General features: G+C 53.0%; 1 protein-coding gene across 1 annotated transcript in view; it reads right to left on the bottom strand.

Moving 5' to 3' along the window:
• LOC121273384 (homeobox protein Hox-C13-like) overlaps positions 1-17,190 on the bottom strand; it is a 190,561-nt gene that overhangs the window by 172,526 nt on the left and 845 nt on the right. The window lies entirely within an intron of this gene.

The raw sequence follows: 17,190 nt of genomic DNA, 5'->3' as shown, positions 1-17,190 counted from the left end.
CCCGTGTGTCTGCTGCCCTCGTCCTTCTAGATGGTAGAGGTGGTGGGTTTGGGCGGCGCTGTCGAAGGAGCCCTTGGCGAGTTGCTGCAGTGCATCTTGTAGATGGTACACACACTGCTGTCCCTTTGTGTCGGTGGTGGTGGGGGAGGGAGTGAATGTTTGTGGATGGGGTGCCCCATCGAGCGGGGGCTGCTTTGTCCTGGACGGTGTCGATCTTCTCGAGTGTTGTGGGAGCCGCACTCATCCAGGCGAGTGGGGGGTGTCCCATCCCACTCCTGACTTGTGCCTTGTAGATGGTGAACGGGCTTTGGGGGGGGAGTCAGGAGGTGAGTGACTCTCCGCAGGATTCCCAGCCTCTGACCTGCTCTTGTAGCCACAGTGTTTATATGGCTGGTCCCAGTTCAGTTTCTGGTCAATGGTAACCCCCAGGATGTTGACAGTGGGGGCGGGGATTCAGTGATGGGTAATGCCATTGAATGTCAAGGGGGCGATGGTTAGATTCTCTCTTGTTGGAGATGGTCATTGCCTGGCACTGGTGTGTGGCGCGAATGTGACTTGCCACTGGTCCGCCCAGAGCCTTGGGACACTGTCCAGGCTCTGGCTGCTTTTGGACACGGGTCTGCTTCAGTATAGCTCCTCTTAAGGAGACGGAGAGGCTCCTGTGGCCGATACGCTTTGCTGGCTGCCGCCGTCAGGAGGAGTCTGCTCTCAGTGCAAGTGCACCTCTTGACATTGCATTGCATTGCATTCTGTGACTTGGAGGCTTCATGCAGCGGCCCCCCACCCCCGATCCTTCACATCCCCACCCCTGCCAAATCCTGAGCTGAGGGGGAACTACAAGTCCCAGTGACGGCGGTGAGCCGGAAGGTGATGGGCGGAACAGCCACTGGAGCTGGAGGGGCCGACCCTCCCAAAACAACAACAACAACAGCAGCAGCAGCAGCAGCAGGGACGCGAAAGAAGGATCCGGTGGCCCCTGAAATTGTAACTTGCCTTCCGGCAGCCCTCGCCACCGATCACTGAAGGGGAAAGGTGAGGTGTTCTTGGAGGGGAGGGGAGGGGGTGGGGGGAGTGGGTGTAAGCCACTCACTGCAACAATTTGGTTCGGCCTATCCAGCAAAAAAAAAACAAACTCCAGACTCACTCCAGTTTCACAGAGGCGCAGGAAGGGGGTATCCAGATTCACTGGAGCAAGTTCACCCTCCGACCGAGTCACCGAATGTTGGTTACAGTGAATCGAATGTTAATTACAATGTCTCCGAATGTTGGTTACAGTGAATCGAATGTTAATTACAATATGTATCGAACGTCAGTGGCCAGAGTTCCCCGTGTCAGTTACAAAGTTGCCACCCCCCCGCCCCCGGTCGTTTACAGTGTGTCCGACGTCAGCGGCAACATTGTCCAACGTTCGGAGGGCCGATTGTGACGTCGTGTCGGACGCCAAGCCCCATTGGGGGAGGCGGCAGGGCAAATGGATGCGCGGTGGCCGGAGGGTGGCGACAGGGTCGGCCTCCAGAGGGGAGGGGGGGGAGAGAGAGAGGGAGGGGGACCACAGAGAAAGAAATAGGGGAGGGAGGGGGGGGGGGTATAATTAGTAAAGACGGGTCTGTCACTGTATAACACTGGGGTACAGTACTGGTGGGGACGGGTCTGTCACTGTATAACACTGGGGTACAGTACTGGTGGGGATGGGACTGTCACTGTATAACACTGGGGTACAGTACTGGTGGGGACGGGTCTGTCACTGTATAACACTGGGGTACAGTACTGGTGGGGACAGGTCTGTCACTGTATAACACTGGGGTACAATATTGGTGGGGACGGTTCTGTCACTGTATAACACTGGGGTACAGTACTGGTGGGGATGGGTCTGTCACTGTATAACACTGGGGTACAATATTGGTGGGGACGGTTCTGTCACTGTGTAACACTGGGGTACAGTACTGGTGGAGACGGGTCTGTCACTGTATAACACTGGGGTACAGTACTGGTGGGGACAGGTCTGTCACTGTATAACACTGGGGTACAGTACTGGTGGGGACGGGTCTGTCACTGTATAACACTGGGGTACAGTACTGGTGGGGACGGGTCTGTCACTGTATAACACTGGGGTACAGTACTGGTGGGGACGGGTCTGTCACTGTATAACACTGGGGTACAGTACTGGTGGGGACGGCTCTGTCACTGTATAACACTGGGGTACAGTACTGGTGGCGACGGGTCCATCACTGTATAACACTGGGGTACAATACTGGTGGCGACGGGTCTGTCACTGTATAACACTGGGGTACAATACTGGTGGGGACAGGTCTGTCTCTGTATAACACTGGGGTACAGTACAGGTGGGGACAGGTCTGTCACTGTATAACACTGGGGTACAGTACTGGTGGGGATGGGTCTGTCACTGTATAACACTGGGGTACAATACTGGTGGGGACGGTTCTGTCACTGTATAACACTGGGGTACAGTACTGGTGGGGACAGGTCTGTCACTGTATAACACTGGGGTACAGTACTGGTGGGGATGGGTCTGTCACTGTATAACACTGGGGTACAGTACTGGTGGGGACGGCTCTGTCACTGTATAACACTGGGGTACAGTACTGGTGGCGACGGGTCCATCACTGTATAACACTGGGGTACAATACTGGTGGCGACGGGTCTGTCACTGTATAACACTGGGGTACAATACTGGTGGGGACAGGTCTGTCTCTGTATAACACTGGGGTACAGTACTGGTGGGGACGGTTCTGTCACTGTATAACACTGGGGTACAATACTGGTGGGGACGGTTCTGTCACTGTATAACACTGGGGTACAATACTAGTGGGGACGGTTCTGTCACTGTATAACACTGGGGTACAGTACTGGTGGGGACGGGTCTGTCACTGTATAACACTGGGGTACAGTACTGGTGGGGACGGGTCTGTCACTGTATAACACTGGGGTACAGTACTGGTGGGGACGGGTCTGACACTGTATAACACTTGGGTACAGTACTGGTGGGGACGGGTATGTCACTGTATAACACTGGGGTACAGTACTGGTGGGGACGGGTCAGTCACTGTATAACACTGGGGTACAGTACTGGTGGGGACGGGTCAGTCACTGTATAACACTGGGGTACAGTACTGGTGGGGACGGGTCTGTCACTGTATAACACTGGGGTACAGCACTGGTGGGGACGGGTCTGACACTGTATAACACTTGGGTACAGTACTGGTGGGGACGGGTATGTCACTGTATAACACTGGGGTACAGTACTGGTGGGGACAGGTCTGTCACTGTATAACACTGGGCTACAGTACTGGTGGGGACGGGTCTGACACTGTATAACACTGGGGTACAGTACTGGTGGGGACGGGTCTGTCACTGTATAACATTGGGGTACAGTACTGGAGGGGACAGGACTGTCACTGTATAACACTGGGGTGCAGTACTGGTGGGGACGGGTCTGTCACTGTATAGCACTGGGGTACAGTACTGGAAGGGACAGGTCTGTCACTGTATAGCACTGGGGTACAGTACTGGTGGGGACGGGTCTGTCACTGTATAACACTGGGGTACAGTACTGGTGGGTACAGGTCTCACAATGTATAACACTGGGGTACAGTATTGGTGGGGACAGGTCTGTCACTGCATAACACTGGGGTACAGTACTGGTGCGGTTGGGTCTGTCACTGTATAACACTGGGGTACAGTACTGGTGGGGACGGGTCTGTCACTGTATAACACTGGGGTACAGTACTGGTGGGGACGAGTCTGTCACTGTATAACACTGGGGTACAATACTGGTGGGGACGAGTCTGTCACTGTATAACACTGGGGTACAGTACTGGTGGAGACGGGTCTGTCACTGTATAACACTGGGGTACAGTACTGGTGGGGACGGGTCTGTCACTGTATAACACTGGGGTACAATACTGGTGGGGACGGGTCTGTCACTGTATAACACTGGGTTACAGTACTGCTGGGGACGGGTCTGTCACTGTGTAACACTGGGGTACAGTACTGGTGGGGATGGGTCTGTCACTGTATAACACTGGGGTACAGTACTGCTGGCGACGGGTCTGTCACTGTATAACACTGGGGTACAGTACTGGTGGGGACGGGTCTGTCACTGTATAACACTGGGGTACAGTACTGCTGGCGACGGGTCTGTCACTGTATAACACTGGGGTACAGTACTGGTGGGGACGGGTCTGTCACTGTATAACACTGCGGTACAGTACTGCTGGGGACGGGTCTGTCACTGTGTAACACTGGGGTACAATACTGGTGAGGATGGGTCTGTCACTGTATAACACTGGGGTACAGTACTGCTGGCGACGGGTCTGTCACTGTATAACACTGGGGTACAGTACTGGTTGGGACGGGTCTGTCACTGTATAACACTGGGGTACAGTACTGGTGGGGACGGGTCTGTCACTGTATAACACTGGGGTACAGTACTGGTGGGGACAGGTCTGTCCCTGTGTAACACTGTGGTACAGTATTGGTGGGGACGACTCTGTCCCTGTATAGCACTGGGGTTCAATACTGGTGAGGATGGGTCTGTCACTGTGTAACATATGGGTACAGTACTGGTGGGGACGGGTCTGTCACTGTATAACACTGGGGTACAGTACTGGTGGGGACGGGTCTGTCACTGTATAACACTGGGGTTCAATACTGGTGAGGATGGGTCTGTCACTGTGTAACATATGGGTACAGTACTGGTGGGGACGGGTCTGTCACTGTATAACACTGGGGTACAGTACTGGTGGGGACGGGTCTGTCACTGTATAACACTGGGGTACAGTACTGGTGGGGACGGGTCTGTCACTGTATAACACTGGGGTACAGTACTGGTGGGGACAGGTCTGTCACTGTATAACACTGGGGTACAGTACTGGTGGGGACGGGTCTGTCACTCTATAACACTAGGGTACAGTACTGGTGGGGACAGGTCTGTCACTGTATACCACTAGTGTACAGTACTGGTGGGGATAGGTATAACACTGAATAACACTGGGGTACAGTACTGGTGGGGACGGGTCTGTCACTCTATAACACTATGGTACAGTACTGGTGGGGACAGGTCTGTCACTGTATAGCACTGGTGTACAGTACTGGTGTGGATAGGTATAACACTGAATAACACTGGGGTACAGTAATGGTGGGGACGGGTCTGTCACTGTATAACACTGGGGTGCAGTACTGGTGGGGACGGGTCTGTCAGTGTATAACACTGGGGTACAGTACTGGTGGGGACAGGTCTGTCACTGTATAACACTGGGGTACAGTACTGGTGGTGACGGGTCTGTCACTGTATAACACTGGGGTACAGTACTGGTGGGGACGGGTCTGTCACTCTATAACACTAGGGTACAGTACTGGTGGGGACAGGTCTGTCACTGTATACCACTCGTGTACAGTACTGGTGGGGATAGGTATAACACTGAATAACACTGGGGTACAGTACTGGTGGGGACAGGTCTGTCACTCTATAACACTATGGTACAGTACTGGTGGGGACAGGTCTGTCACTGTATACCACTGGTGTACAGTACTGGTGGGGATAGGTATAACTCTGAATAACACTGGGGTACAGTAATGGTGGGGACGGGTCTGTCACGGTATAACACTGGGGTACAGTACTGGTGGGGACATGTCTGTCACTGTATAACACTGGGGTACAATACTGGTGGGGACGGGTCTGTCACTGAGTAACACTTGAGTACAGTAATGGTGGGGACGGTTCTGTCACTGTATAACACTGGGGTACAATACTGGTGGGGACGGGTCTGTCACTGAGTAACACTTGAGTACAGTAATGGTGGGGACGGTTCTGTCACTGTATAACACTGGGGTGCAGTACTGGTGGGGACGGGTCTGTCACTGAGTAACATTTGAGTACAGTACTGGTGGGGACGGGTCTGTCACTGTATAACACTGGGGTACAGTACTGGTGGGGACAGGTCTGTCACTGTATAACACTGGGGTGCAGTACTGGAGGGGACGGGTCTGTCACTTTATAACACTGGGGTACAGTATTGGTGGGGACGGGTCTGTCACTCTATAACACTAGGGTACAGTACTGGTGGGGACAGGTCTGTCACTGTATACCACTGGTGTACTGCACTGGTGGGGATAGGTATAACACTGAATAACACTGGGGTACAGTACTGATGGGGACGGGTCTGTCACTGTATAACACTGGGGTACAGTACTGGTGGGGACGGGTCTGTCACTGTATAACACTGGGGTACAGTACTGGTGGGTACAGGACTCACACTGTATAACACTGGGGTACAGTACTGGTGGGGACGGGTCTGTCACTGTATAACACTGGGGTACAGTACTGGTGGGGACGGGTCTGTCACTGTATAACACTGGGGTACAGTACTGGTGGGGACGTGTCTGTCACTGTATAACACTGGGGTACAGTACTGGTGGGGACGGGTCTGTCACTGTGTAACACTGGGGTACAGTACTGCTGGCGACGGGTCTGTCACTGTATAACACTGGGGTACAGTACTGGTGGGGACGGGTCTGTCACTGTGTAACACTGGGGTACAGTACTGGTGGGGACGGGTCTGTCACTGTATTACTGGGGTACAGTACTGGTGGGGATGGGTCTGTCACTGTATAACACTGGGGTACAATACTGGTGGGGACGGGTCTGTCACTGTATAACACTGGGTTACAGTACTGCTGGGGACGGGTCTGTCACTATGTAACACTGGGGTACAGTACTGGTGGGGATGGGTCTGTCACTGTATAACACTGGGGTACAGTACTGCTGGCGACGGGTCTGTCACTGTATAACACTGGGGTACAGTACTGGTGGGGACGGGTCTGTCACTGTATAACACTGGGGTACAGTACTGCTGGCGACGGGTCTGTCACTGTATAACACTGGGGTATAGTACTGGTGGGGACGGGTCTGTCACTGTATAACACTGCGGTACAGTACTGCTGGGGACGGGTCTGTCACTGTGTAACACTGGGGTACAATACTGGTGAGGATGGGTCTGTCACTGTATAACACTGGGGTACAGTACTGCTGGCGACGGGTCTGTCACTGTATAACACTGGGGTACAGTACTGGTTGGGACGGGTCTGTCACTGTATAACACTGGGGTACAGTACTGGTGGGGACGGGTCTGTCACTGTATAACACTGGGGTACAGTACTGGTGGGGACAGGTCTGTCACTGTGTAACACTGTGGTACAGTATTGGTGGGGACGACTCTGTCACTGTATAGCACTGGGGTTCAATACTGGTGAGGATGGGTCTGTCACTGTGTAACATAGGGGTACAGTACTGGTGGGGACGGGTCTGTCACTGTATAACACTGGGGTACAGTAGTGGTGGGGACGGGTCTGTCACTGTATAGCACTGGGGTTCAATACTGGTGAGGATGGGTCTGTCACTGTGTAACATAGGGGTACAGTACTGGTGGGGACGGGTCTGTCACTGTATAACACTGGGGTACAGTACTGGTGGGGACGGGTCTGTCACTGTATAACACTGGGGTACAGTACTGGTGGGGACGGGTCTGTCACTGTATAACACTGGGGTACAGTACTGGTGGGGACAGGTCTGTCACTGTATAACACTGGGGTACAGTACTGGTGGGGACGGGTCTGTCACTCTATAACACTAGGGTACAGTACTGGTGGGGACAGGTCTGTCACTGTATACCACTGGTGTACAGTACTGGTGGGGATAGGTATAACACTGAATAACACTGGGGTACAGTACTGGTGGGGACGGGTCTGTCACTCTATAATACTATGGTACAGTAGTGGTGGGGACAGGTCCATCACTGTATACCACTGGTGTATAGTACTGGTGGAGATAGGTATAACACTGAATAACACTGGGGTACAGTAATGGTGGGGACGGGTCTGTCACTGTATAACACTGGGGTGCAGTACTGGTTGGGACGGGTCTGTCACTGTATAACACTGGGGTACAGTACTGGTGGGGACGGGTCTGTCACTGTATAACACTGGGGTACAGTACTGGTGGGGACAGGTCTGTCCCTGTGTAACACTGTGGTACAGTATTGGTGGGGACGACTCTGTCCCTGTATAGCACTGGGGTTCAATACTGGTGAGGATGGGTCTGTCACTGTGTAACATATGGGTACAGTACTGGTGGGGACGGGTCTGTCACTGTATAACACTGGGGTACAGTAGTGGTGGGGACGGGTCTGTCACTGTATAACACTGGGGTTCAATACTGGTGAGGATGGGTCTGTCACTGTGTAACATATGGGTACAGTACTGGTGGGGACGGGTCTGTCACTGTATAACACTGGGGTACAGTACTGGTGGGGACGGGTCTGTCACTGTATAACACTGGGGTACAGTACTGGTGGGGACGGGTCTGTCACTGTATAACACTGGGGTACAGTACTGGTGGGGACAGGTCTGTCACTGTATAACACTGGGGTACAGTACTGGTGGGGACGGGTCTGTCACTCTATAACACTAGGGTACAGTACTGGTGGGGACAGGTCTGTCACTGTATACCACTAGTGTACAGTACTGGTGGGGATAGGTATAACACTGAATAACACTGGGGTACAGTACTGGTGGGGACGGGTCTGTCACTCTATAATACTATGGTACAGTAGTGGTGGGGACAGGTCCATCACTGTATACCACTGGTGTATAGTACTGGTGGGGATAGGTATAACACTGAATAACACTGGGGTACAGTAATGGTGGGGACGGGTCTGTCACTGTATAACACTGGGGTGCAGTACTGGTGGGGACGGGTCTGTCAGTGTATAACACTGGGGTACAGTACTGGTGGGGACAGGTCTGTCACTGTATAGCACTGGGGTACAGTACTGGTGGTGACGGGTCTGTCACTGTATAACACTGGGGTACAGTACTGGTGGGGACGGGTCTGTCACTCTATAACACTAGGGTACAGTACTGGTGGGGACAGGTCTGTCACTGTATACCACTCGTGTACAGTACTGGTGGGGATAGGTATAACACTGAATAACACTGGGGTACAGTACTGGTGGGGACAGGTCTGTCACTCTATAACACTATGGTACAGTACTGGTGGGGACAGGTCTGTCACTGTATACCACTGGTGTACAGTACTGGTGGGGATAGGTATAACTCTGAATAACACTGGGGTACAGTAATGGTGGGGACGGGTCTGTCACGGTATAACACTGGGGTACAGTACTGGTGGGGACATGTCTGTCACTGTATAACACTGGGGTACAATACTGGTGGGGACGGGTCTGTCACTGAGTAACACTTGAGTACAGTAATGGTGGGGACGGTTCTGTCACTGTATAACACTGGGGTGCAGTACTGGTGGGGACGGGTCTGTCACTGTATAACACTGGGGTACAATACTGGTGGGGACGGGTCTGTCACTGAGTAACATTTGAGTACAGTACTGGTGGGGATGGGTCTGTCACTGTATAACACTGGGGTACAGTACTGGTGGGGACAGGTCTGTCACTGTATAACACTGGGGTGCAGTACTGGAGGGGACGGGTCTGTCACTTTATAACACTGGGGTGCAGTACTGGAGGGGACGGGTCTGTCACTTTATAACACTGGGGTACAGCACTGGTGGGGACGGGTCTGTCAGTGTATATCACTGGGGTACAGTACTGGTGGGGACAGGTCTGTCACTGTCTAACACTGGGGTACAGTACTGGTGGGGACGGGTCTGTCACTGTATAACACTGGGGTACAGTACTGGTGGGGACGGGTCTGTCACTGTATAACACTGGGGTACAGTACTGGTGGGGACGGGTCTGTCACTGTATAACACGGGGGTACAGTACTGGTGGGGACGGGTCTCTCACTGTATAACACTGGGGTACAGTACTGGTGGGGACGGGTCTCTCACTGTATAACACTGGGGTACAGTACTGGTGGGGACGGGTCTGTCACTGTATAACACTGGGGTACAGTACTGGTGGGGACTGGTCTGTCACTGTATAACACTGGGGTACAGTACTGGTGGAGACGGGTCTGTCACTGTATAACATTGGGGTACAGTACTGGAGGGGACGGGTCTGTCACTGTATAACACTGGGGTGCAGTACTGGTGGGGACGGGTCTGTCACTGTATAGCACTGGGGTACAGTGCTGGTGGGGACAGGTCTGTCACTGTATAGCACTGGGGTACAGTACTGGTGGGGACGGGTCTGTCATTGTATAACACTGGGGTACAGTACTGGTGGGGACGGGTCTGTCACTGTATAACACTGGGGTACAGTACTGGTGGGGACGAGTCTGTCACTGTATAACACTGGGGTACAGTACTGGTGGGGACGGGTCTGTCACTGTATAACACTGGGGTACAGTACTGGTGGGTACGGGTCTGTCACTGTATAACACTGGGGTACAGTACTGGTGGGGACGGGTCTGTCACTGTATAACACTGGGGTACAGTACTGGTGGGGATGGGTCTGTCACGGTGTACCACTGGGGTACTGTACTGGTGGGGATCGGTCTGTCACTGTATAACTCTGGGGTACAATTCTGGTGGGGATGGGTCTGTCACTGTGTAACACTGGGGTACTGCACTAGTGGGGATGGGTCTGTCACTGTATAACACTGGGGTACAGTACTTGTGGGGATGGGTCTGTCACTGTATAACACTGGGGTTCAGGAGTAGTGGGACGGGTCTGTTACTCTGTAACACTGGGGTACAGTACTGTTGGCGAGAGGTCCGTTACTGTATAACACTGGGGTACTGTACTGGGGGGGACGGGTCTGTCGCTGTATAACACTGGGGTACAGTACTGGTGGGGACAGGTTTGTCACTTTATAACACTGGGCTACAGTAATGGTGCGGACGGGTTTGTCGCTGTATAACACTGGGTTACAGCACTGGTTGGGATGGGTCTGTCACTGTATAACATTGGGGTTCAATACTTGTGGGGATGGGTCTGTCAGTTTATAACAGTGGGGTACAATACTGGTGGGGACGGGTCTGTCACTGTATAACATTGGGGTACACTACTGGTGGGGACGAGTTGGTCACTGTATAACACTGGGGTACAATTCTGGTGGGGATGGGACTGTCACTGTATAACACTGGGGTACAGGAGTAGTGGGACAGGTCTGTTACTCTGTAACACTGGGATACTGTACTGTTGGCGAGAGGTCCGTTACTGTATAACACTGGGGTACAGTACTGATGGGGACGGGTCTGTCACTGTGTAACACTGGGGTACAGTACTGGTGGGGATGGGTCTGTCACTGTATAACACTGGGGTACAGTACTGGTGGGGTCGACTCTGTCACTGTATAGCACCGGGGTACAATACTGGTCAGGATGGGTCTGTCACTGTATAACACTGGGGTACAGTACTGGTGGGGACAGGTCTGTCACTGTATAACACTGGGGTACCGTACTGGTGGGGACAGGTCTGTCACTGTGTAACATTGGGGTACAGTACTGGCGGGGACGGGTCTATCACTGTATAACACTGGGGTATAGTACTGCTGGCGACGGGTCTGTCACTGTATAACACTGGGGTACAGTACTGGTGCGGACGGGTCTGTCACCGTTTAACACTGGGGTACAGTACTGGTGGGGACGGGTCTGTCACTGTATAACACTGGGGTACAGTACTGGTGGGGACGGGTCTGTCACTGTATAACACTGGGGTACAGTACTGGAGGGGACTGGTCTGTCACTGTATAACACTGGGGTACAGTACTGGTGGGGATAGGTATAACACTGAATAACATTGGGGTACAGTATTGGTGGGGACGGGTCTGTCACTTTATAACACTGGGGTACAGCACTGGTGGGGACGGGTCTGTCAGTGTATATCACTGGGGTACAGTACTGGTGGGGACAGGTCTGTCACTGTCTAACACTGGGGTACAGTACTGGTGGGGACGGGTCTCTCACTGTATAACACTGGGGTACAGTACTGGTGGGGACGGGTCTGTCACTGTATAACACTGGGGTACAGTACTGGTGGGGACGGGTCTGTCACTGTATAACACGGGGGTACAGTACTGGTGGGGATGGGTCTCTCACTGTATAACACTGGGGTACAGTACTGGTGGGGACGGGTCTGTCACTGTATAACACTGGGGTACAGTACTGGTGGGGACCGGTCTGTCACTGTATAACACTGGGGTACAGTACTGGTGGAGACGGGTCTGTCACTGTATAACATTGGGGTACAGTACTGGAGGGGACGGGTCTGTCACTGTATAACACTGGGGTGCAGTACTGGTGGGGACGGGTCTGTCACTGTATAGCACTGGGGTACAGTGCTGGTGGGGACAGGTCTGTCACTGTATAGCACTGGGGTACAGTACTGGTGGGGACGGGTCTGTCATTGTATAACACTGGGGTACAGTACTGGTGGGGACGGGTCTGTCACTGTATAACACTGGGGTACAGTACTGGTGGGGACGAGTCTGTCACTGTATAACACTGGGGTACAGTACTGGTGGGGACGGGTCTGTCACTGTATAACACTGGGGTACAGTACTGGTGGGTACGGGTCTGTCACTGTATAACACTGGGGTACAGTACTGGTGGGGACGGGTCTGTCACTGTATAACACTGGGGTACAGTATTGGTGGGGACGGGTCTGTCACTCTATAACACTAGGGTACAGTACTGGTGGGGACAGGTCTGTCACTGTATACCACTGGTGTACAGCACTGGTGGGGATAGGTATAACACTGAATAACACTGGGGTACAGTACTGGTGGGGACAGGTCTGTCACTGTATAACACTGGGGTACAGTACTGGTGGGGACGGGTCTGTCACTCTATAACATTGGGGTACAGTACTGGTGGGTACAGGACTCACACTGTATAACACTGGGGTACAGTACTGGTGGGGACGGGTCTGTACTGTATAACACTGGGGTACAGTACTGGTGGGGACAGGTCTGTCACTGTATAACACTGGGGTACAGTACTGGTGGGGACGCGTCTGTCGCTGTATAACACTGGGGTACCGTACTGGTGGGGACTGGTCTTTCACTGTATAACACTGGGGTACAGTATTGGTGGGGACGGGTCTGTCACTCTATAACACTAGGGTACAGTACTGGTGGGGACAGGTCTGTCACTGTATACCACTGGTGTACTGCACTGGTGGGGATAGGTATAACACTGAATAACACTGGGGTACAGTACTGATGGGGACGGGTCTGTCACTCTATAACACTGGGGTACAGTACTGGTGGGGACGGGTCTGTCACTGTATAACACTGGGGTACAGTACTGGTGGGGACGGGTCTGTCACTGTATAACACTGGGGTACAGTACTGGTGGGGACGGGTCTGTCACTGTATAACACTGGGGTACAGTACTGGTGGGGACGGGTCTGTCACTGTATAACACTGGGGTACAGTACTGGTGGGGACGGGTCTGTCACTGTGTAACACTGGGGTACAGTACTGGTGGCGACGGGTCTGTCACTGTATAACACTGGGGTACAGTACTTGTGGGGACGGGTCTGTCACTGTGTAACACTGGGGTACAGTACTGGTGGGGACGGGTCTGTCACTGTATACACTGGGGTACAGTACTGGTGGGGATGGGTCTGTCACTGTATAACACTGGGGTACAGTACTGGTGGGGACGGGTCTGTCACTGTATAACACTGGGGTACAGTACTGCTGGGGACGGGTCTGTCACTGTGTAACACTGGGGTACAGTACTGGTGGGGATGGGTCTGTCACTGTATAACACTGGGGTACAGTACTGGTGGCGACGGGTCTGTCACTGTATAACACTGGGGTACAGTACTGGTGGGGACGGGTCTGTCACTGTATAACACTGGGGTACAGTACTGGTGGGGACGGGTCTGTCACTGTATAACACTGGGGTACAGTACTGGTGGGGACGGGTCTGTCACTGTATAACACTGGGGTACAGTACTGGTGGGGACGGGTCTGTCACTGTATAACACTGGGGTACAGTACTGGTGGGGACGACTCTGTCACTGTATAGCACTGGGGTACAATACTGGTGAGGATGGGTCTGTCACTGTATAGCACTGGCGTACAGTACTGGTGGGGACATGTCTGTCACTGTATAACACTGGGGTACAGTACTGGTGGGGACGGGTCTGTCACTGTATAACACTGGGGTTCAGTACTGGTGAGGAAGGGTCTGTCACTGTGTAACACTGGGTACAGTACTGGTGGGGACGGGTCTGTCACTGTATAACACTGGGGTACAGTACTGGTGGGGACGGGTCTGTCACTGTATAACACTGGGGTACAGTACTGGTGGGGACGGGTCTGTCACTGTATAACACTGGGGTACAGTACTGGTGGGGACAGGTCTGTCACTGTATAACACTGGGGTACAGTACTGGTGGGGACGGGTCTGTCTCTCTATAACACTAGGGTACAGTACTGGTGGGGACAGGTCTGTCACTGTATACCACTAGTGTACAGTACTGGTGGGGATAGGTATAACACTGAATAACACTGGGGTACAGTACTGGTGGGGACGGGTCTGTCACTCTATAATACTATGGTACAGTAGTGGTGGGGACAGGTCCATCACTGTATACCACTGGTGTATAGTACTGGTGGGGATAGGTATGACACTGAATAACACTGGGGTACAGTAATGGTGGGGACGGGTCTGTCACTGTATAACACTGGGGTGCAGTACTGGTGGGGACGGGTCTGTCAGTGTATAACACTGGGGTACAGTACTGGTGGGGACAGGTCTGTCACTGTATAGCACTGGGGTACAGTACTGGTGGTGACGGGTCTGTCACTGTATAACACTGGGGTACAGTACTGGTGGGGACGGGTCTGTCACTCTATAACACTAGGGTACAGTACTGGTGGGGACAGGTCTGTCACTGTATACCACTCGTGTACAGTACTGGTGGGGATAGGTATAACACTGAATAACACTGGGGTACAGTACTGGTGGGGACAGGTCTGTCACTCTATAACACTATGGTACAGTACTGGTGGGGACAGGTCTGTCACTGTATACCACTGGTGTACAGTACTGGTGGGGATAGGTATAACTCTGAATAACACTGGGGTACAGTAATGGTGGGGACGGGTCTGTCACGGTATAACACTGGGGTACAGTACTGGTGGGGACATGTCTGTCACTGTATAACACTGGGGTACAATACTGGTGGGGACGGGTCTGTCACTGAGTAACACTTGAGTACAGTAATGGTGGGGACGGTTCTGTCACTGTATAACACTGGGGTGCAGTACTGGTGGGGACGGGTCTGTCACTGTATAACACTGGGGTACAATACTGGTGGGGACGGGTCTGTCACTGAGTAACATTTGAGTACAGTACTGGTGGGGACGGGTCTGTCACTGTATAACACTGGGGTACAGTACTGGTGGGGACAGGTCTGTCACTGTATAACACTGGGGTGCAGTACTGGAGGGGACGGGTCTGTCACTTTATAACACTGGGGTGCAGTACTGGAGGGGACGGGTCTGTCACTTTATAACACTGGGGTACAGCACTGGTGGGGACGGGTCTGTCAGTGTATATCACTGGGGTACAGTACTGGTGGGGACAGGTCTGTCACTGTCTAACACTGGGGTACAGTACTGGTGGGGACGGGTCTCTCACTGTATAACACTGGGGTACAGTACTGGTGGGGACGGGTCTGTCACTGTATAACACTGGGGTACAGTACTGGTGGGGACGGGTCTGTCACTGTATAACACGGGGGTACAGTACTGGTGGGGACGGGTCTCTCACTGTATAACACTGGGGTACAGTACTGGTGGGGACGGGTCTGTCACTGTATAACACTGGGGTACAGTACTGGTGGGGACTGGTCTGTCACTGTATAACACTGGGGTACAGTACTGGTGGAGACGGGTCTGTCACTGTATAACATTGGGGTACAGTACTGGAGGGGACGGGTCTGTCACTGTATAACACTGGGGTGCAGTACTGGTGGGGACGGGTCTGTCACTGTATAGCACTGGGGTACAGTGCTGGTGGGGACAGGTCTGTCACTGTATAGCACTGGGGTACAGTACTGGTGGGGACGGGTCTGTCATTGTATAACACTGGGGTACAGTACTGGTGGGGACGGGTCTGTCACTGTATAACACTGGGGTACAGTACTGGTGGGGACGAGTCTGTCACTGTATAACACTGGGGTACAGTACTGGTGGGGACGGGTCTGTCACTGTATAACACTGGGGTACAGTACTGGTGGGTACGGGTCTGTCACTGTATAACACTGGGGTACAGTACTGGTGGGGACGGGTCTGTCACTGTATAACACTGGGGTACAGTACTGGTGGGGATGGGTCTGTCACGGTGTACCACTGGGGTACTGTACTGGTGGGGATCGGTCTGTCACTGTATAACTCTGGGGTACAATTCTGGTGGGGATGGGTCTGTCACTGTGTAACACTGGGGTACTGCACTAGTGGGGATGGGTCTGTCACTGTATAACACTGGGGTACAGTACTGGTGGGGATGGGTCTGTCACTGTATAACACTGGGGTTCAGGAGTAGTGGGACGGGTCTGTTACTCTGTAACACTGGGGTACAGTACTGTTGGCGAGAGGTCCGTTACTGTATAACACTGGGGTACTGTACTGGGGGGGACGGGTCTGTCGCTGTATAACACTGGGGTACAGTACTGGTGGGGACAGGTTTGTCACTTTATAACACTGGGCTACAGTAATGGTGCGGACGGGTTTGTCGCTGTATAACACTGGGTTACAGCACTGGTTGGGATGGGTCTGTCACTGTATAACATTGGGGTTCAATACTTGTGGGGATGGGTCTGTCAGTTTATAACAGTGGGGTACAATACTGGTGGGGACGGGTCTGTCACTGTATAACATTGGGGTACACTACTGGTGGGGACGAGTTGGTCACTGTATAACACTGGGGTACAATTCTGGTGGGGATGGGACTGTCACTGTATAACACTGGGGTACAGGAGTAGTGGGAGAGGTCTGTTACTCTGTAACACTGGGATACTGTACTGTTGGCGAGAGGTCCGTTACTGTATAACACTGGGGTACAGTACTGATGGGGACGGGTCTGTCACTGTGTAACACTGGGGTACAGTACTGGTGGGGATGGGTCTGTCACTGTATAACACTGGGGTACAGTACTGGTGGGGTCGACTCTGTCACTGTATAGCACCGGGGTACAATACTGGTCAGGATGGGTCTGTCACTGTATAACCC

This window comes from Carcharodon carcharias, chromosome Y, assembly GCF_017639515.1.
Source record: "Carcharodon carcharias isolate sCarCar2 chromosome Y, sCarCar2.pri, whole genome shotgun sequence".
In the NCBI taxonomy this organism is placed as follows: domain Eukaryota; kingdom Metazoa; phylum Chordata; class Chondrichthyes; order Lamniformes; family Lamnidae; genus Carcharodon; species Carcharodon carcharias.
This window is presented reverse-complemented; position numbering and strand designations above follow the sequence as displayed.